Below are 6,000 nucleotides of genomic sequence, written 5' to 3' on the forward strand. Positions count from 1 at the left end.
AGACCATTATCACTGGCCACCAGCAAAGACAAGCATTAAATCAGTTCACACATAAACGGATCAGGCTTACCAATGACCCACCCTCTTGGCACCTTAAGTGCTGGAAACAGTACAGGTCAAAGCATGTTCCATCGTGGCCTGCATCAGAATCACCTGGAAGACTGAATAGAAAGAAGATTCCTGGACCTCACCGCAGATCTGCCAAATCAGAACCTCTAGGACTAAGGACTAAGGAATCAGGAATCAGCATTCTGACACTCAGTGATCCTCATACACCCTGAACTTTGGGAACTCCTGGACTAGGATGTCTGGCGAAACAAGGCATACAAATGTAGAGCCAGGTTCCCAGGTGCTTGAAATATAGCCAAACTACTTTTTACCTAAAACAGCTGGCTTTTACTCTATTTTATATCATTATTGTCCAACTGCAATGGCTTTTGTCCAGTTTTAGACCATTATTGTTGAGGATTTGTCATGGGTGCCACCTGTTAACCTGTTATGAGGAATTGGGGGTTGATAGAAAGAAAGGAAAGTGCCAGAGAGTCATATTAGACATATTAGACATATTAGAGAGTGTTGTTCTGTAGCTTGTTCATTAAGTTCGTATCCCATCTGCCTATCAAATGTTTTTTAGAACTTTGAATTAAATTTCTCTGGTGTATTCTGAAGCAAAGACAGGACATCTGTAGCTTGCTAATGAATCATTTCTCTCTTCTATAATCTAGCCACTGATAAACTGGCACTAAGTTCTGTATTTGTGTACAAGATGGGTTGGGAACAAAACAGCAGTTAAAAATTGCAGAGCTATTATGAGTGCATTAAAGGAATATAATTATTTTTCTGGAGTAAACAGCCATTATTATAATGTTCCATACAGTAATGCCTTGTAATCGTCAGCAAGTGTTAATGTTATGTTTAACATGTTTCACCTTGGAAAGTATTTTATTATGATTCAAGTCACAGGTAAAATAATGAAAGATCTTAACTCTCTCCTTAACAGCCCCAAATAAATATTGTAAAATAACTCTAGTACTTAGTACGCTGAGAGGAAAAAAGCAAGTTCTATCTTCTAGTGTGTGCAAGAGGACACTGTAATAAAGAGATGTTTCTGAAGAAATGATGCAAATGGACATGAAAGTACAGAACTAAAATGGATTTGCTTTGTCTCTTTTGAAATTGTTGAAACAAGAACGACCGAGACGAAATTTACTATGCGTGCTTTGTAAAATGGCCCCAGGTATCACAGAATTAGCATGAGAATTACCTGAGTGCTAGAAACCTCCATTCCCAGAAGTTATGTTGATGATTCATCTTGCCCACCCTTTTCTAAATAAGACTTGACTTGTTCAAGCATTCTCACTTTCTCATGGCATGACAGGTGTCAAGCTTGTATTTAAGAGTAAAATGCCATGATATCTACACTTACTTTCAATTAATGTCCACAGAAAGAAAAAGAAAATATGGCAAAATGTTAACCATTGTTGAATCTAAGAGGGTGGTATATGGGTGCTCACTAAACTATTCCAACAACTTTTCTGAATGGGGGAAATTTCTCAGAGTATAAATTTGGAGGGGAAAAAAAAGGAATGCACAATTTAGCCACTTAAGGTCAATGAAAATATTTATAGTCACTCCAGAAACCCTTGAAATCATACCCAAGCCTGTGAGTACGATTTAGTGTGTAATTCTGGTTTTATGACTTGGCATGGCACTCCTGTAAAATTATGACTGAAGAAGAAGGAAGTGAAACTTGATAACTGCCCTACCCACTGTAATTCTTTTGATACTGAGTATATTCCCCTCCGGAATATGACTTGTATAGTAAATGTTACAGTGGTTTTCTACCTTCAGGCCCATGCTTATAAGATTATTTCTCTTTCTGTGGTTGACTAAAAACTGAGTTGTCATAGTGTGGAGATCAAAATGAGTTTCTGTAAAGAACAGGTTTTACGTAAGTCTTCAAACCAGTTAGATTCTAAACTAGGAAATGTTTATAAATAGACTTGGATCCATGAGTAAAAGTTCATTTATCAAAATAAATGACAAGGTGGATTTATTTATGGAGTAAAATCATGGAATCAAGATTCTCTCCTAGAAGAGTCATAGATGTTTTTATGTTGTGTATGTTTTATTTGTTTCTATATGTTATGTATGTTTCCATTTCAGGAACTTGAAGCAACTAGTTCATCTCAAATTCTCTTTTCCTCTCTCCCTGTCATCATCTGTCTTCTCCAGTCCCCATTACTTCTATCTCAGACTCTCATACTTGAAATGTGGCTCTGGGCAAAAGACCATATCTCATCTGCAGAATGAGGAGGAGGGCTAATGTACCTCACAATCCTCCTGGATCCCATATCAGTTCGGCCTCATTTTCATTTGCCAATTAATTGTGTTGTTTACTCGCCTCACTCCCTGGGAACCCACCAGGCTCATGATCTCTCCAATCAATAATTTAAATCCCCCCTTCTCTGAAACAGGAACAAGGAGAGTCTCTCTCTCTCTCTCTCACTCTCTCTCTCTCTCTCCTCTCTCTTCTCCTCTCTCCCCTACCAGTTTCCATTTCCATAGGTCCAACAAATGACCACTTCCTGAGTTTCTAAACTTAGCTCTTAGGCTACCTGACCTATTAACCCTTTCACAGCTGGCTCCCCTCTGCACCTGCTGGACCCATTATAGTTCTACATTCCATGTAAACCAAAAGATTCTTAAAACATGCTTGGTAAATGCTGGTTTCCCGTCTCCTAGGAATGCAAGTTCACGACAGGTGATGTGCCTAATGGGGTCAGCTGGACCTAGTTATATTCTCTACTGAATTCCTAAGGTATAGCCCCGAGACTTCCCGGTTACCAAATGTTTCCATCTACCTCACCATGAGCAGCTGGTTCCAGATGCACGGTTAAAGTTATGACCAGACGTAGAAACACCTGTGCATAGTTTCCTAAAGCACCTTTAGGATGACAGGTATTGTGTACGCTTGTCTGCTGCTGCTATTATTAGAAGTACTTCATACTGACTAAGCTGTTGTTGAGGATGAAGTGGATTAAGATTTATGGAGTCTGAGTGGTAAACACATGACATACGGCTTTGGGGGCAGGCTGGGTGGTGTGCAGTTTTATTCAGCACCACACCTCAAGTGCTCAGCAGGGCAGCCTGCGTTAAGGGCATTTTCTAAGCAGCAGCAAGGCAATTCAGATGTTTGAATGACTCATCCGATTGACCTTCCACCACAGCCCAACTATCCTCAGGGGATGGGCAGGCTGACAGCAAAATGCCACAGGGAAACACACTGGAGGGCAAGCAAGGGAACCACAGATGCCCACCAACTGGGTAGATGAATCACTGGGTCCCTCTGTGCCTTTGTTAACCTGTGAAGTTCACAGACAACAACACCTGCCTCCTACTTGCCTTGGGAGGTTGTTTTGAGGACTGCAGGCAATGCTGGCCAAGGGCTTAGAACTCTGGAAGATACTAGAATTCAGACAGATGGAATGCCAAGTCACAGTAGACACATTGAACCCTAGGTCCTTCCCTACGTCGACAGAGGCATGTCATTGATGTCATTTGTTAATGCAAATGCCTTTACATTTTGATCAAATTAATAACTACAGAGCCACTAGATACCAAGCACTCAACTACGTTGTGATGTGACTGACCCTCTGGTGGAGTCCTAGAGGTGGGGGAAGAGAGAAAGCAAGGGCCCTTGAGATGTGCGTGCTGGAGAGTGTAATCTTACGAACTACCTCTGTTCAGAGTGGGAGAGCACCAATGAATAGATACAGCAGATTCCGTCCTCTTTCGGCAGAGACATTCGATGAAAGCCTGTTGAACTGGGCCAGGAGCAGTGTGCATCCACCAGCCATTCTCTGTAGATTTGACGTGTAGATCTCACCAGCAATCAAATGGAGGGAGAGCAGCACTGAGGGCAAAAAGCACACTCAAGTGTGATCTCTGAGAGATCTCACTTCTCCAGAGGACAGGTAGAATAAACCACAAATCATGAAACCCGGCCTATGGAAAGATACCAAGAACAAGAGAAGGGGCACCATCCTTAGACTCAGACGACTCACAGGCCCCTGAAAAGATTTCCTGCAGGAATCAGGAAAAAAAATTTAAAAAAATTGGGAAGTTCACCTCCTCAGAAGAATGCAAAGTAACTGACCTCTTTAAAACAGATTCAGGGCTTCCCTGGTGGTGCAGTGGTTAAGAATCCGCCTGCCAACGCAGGGGACACGGGTTCGAGCCCTGGTCCGGGAAGATCCCACATGCTGCACAGCAGCTAAACCCGTGAGCCACAACTACTGAGCCCGTGTGCCACAACTACTGAAGCCTGCATGCCTAGAGCCCGTGCTCTGCAACAAGAGAAGCCACCACAATGAGAGGCCCGCGCACCCCAAGAAGAGTAGCCCCTGCTAGCCACAACTAGAGAAATCCTGCGTGCAGCAACAAAGACCCAATGCAGCCAAAAATAAAACAAATAAAATAAATTAATTTTTAAAAATAAAATAAAACACATTCAGAAAAGCACAGGATGGATTGAGATGAAAAGACAGTAGAATGAAGGAAAAATGGAGGTGGGTGAATGAAGTCTGAGATAGTGGAATTAAAATCCATAATGGAGACAATAAAGAACAGAATTGGCAGCGCAGCATCACCTTTCTCAAGCGTAGTTCAGCAACATGTATTAATATTCTTAAATGTGTACATGGTCTTTTACATAACAAGTGTATTTCTAAAAAATTTAATCCAAGGAAATAATAGTACAAATTTACAAAGATGGAAGTATAAGATGTTAATGAGGGCTTTTATTGTAGAAGTGTGTCCACCAATGGAGAATTACTTAACTAAATTATGGTATTGATATATCACAATATTAAAGTGAACACAGCATTAATAGTTTTAAAATTCTTTTTCATATTCTTTTCCATTATGGTTTATTACAGGATGTTGAATATAGTTCCCTGTGCTATACAGTAAGACCTTGCTTTTTATCTATTTTATATATAGTAGTTTGTCTCTGCTAATCCCAAAGTCCTAATTTATCCCTGCCCCACTCCCTCTTCCCTTTGGTAACTATAAATTTGTTTCCTATGTCTGTCAGTCTGTTTCTGTTTTGTAAATGTGTTCATCTGTATTATATTTTAGATTCCACACATAAGTGATATCATATATTTGTCTTTCTCTGACTTACTTCACTTAGTATGATGATCTCTAGGTCCAGGGCACACTTGAACAATACTACTCTTAGATTCAGACAAGAAGTACCTCTGCCTTGGGCTTCATGCTTTAGCTTTGCTCTGCACACCACAAACCTTGCAGATCATAAGGACAGACACACACACAAATATCAGAGAGCATGCCTGCCACTTAGAATCTGACCGTTAGCACTGGCCCAGCACAACCTCTAACCCTAAACATCGGCTCCTGTTCAGCCCCCAGGGGAATACTTCTTCCCCTGGCTTACCCTATAACCTCAAAACAAAAGGCAACTGTATCAAAATGCCATGAAGATTTGCAGGTTGCTCCACTGCCAACATTGAAGGCCAGTGTCTTTTTAGAATTCAGGGCAGATCTGAGCAGCAAAAGTTCTTAGGTTAGAAAAAAGACAAATTTGTTAGCTTGTCAAATCCGTCTCAGAGAGCTTGAAGGCAATAAATTCTTCCACAGTGAAGTATGTCCCCACAGTGCCAAGCCTTCTTTTTTCCCTTTGTTTTCCAATTCACGGTTCTGGAGGAACTGACAGATTAATACTGTATTCACAACAGTCACATACAGTAGCAGAGCAACACTTTGTAACACTACACAAGTAGTTTTATCCTTTAATTTATATTGTCTCTCAGACCCCAAACCACCTCCTATATTTTGCTGTGTGAAGCCATTACTGGGACTCTGCAAACTACATCCCTACTTTCTGCCAAAAGGGAAGGCTGCAGGGAGGCTGCAAGGCCAGAGGAGGCAGGCACTTGCTCCTCTTTCTGCGTGTTGGCTGTTCCTGGCAGCGTC

The sequence above is a fragment of the Balaenoptera acutorostrata genome, chromosome 2 (genome assembly GCF_949987535.1).
Source record: "Balaenoptera acutorostrata chromosome 2, mBalAcu1.1, whole genome shotgun sequence".
NCBI classification, from domain to species: domain Eukaryota; kingdom Metazoa; phylum Chordata; class Mammalia; order Artiodactyla; family Balaenopteridae; genus Balaenoptera; species Balaenoptera acutorostrata.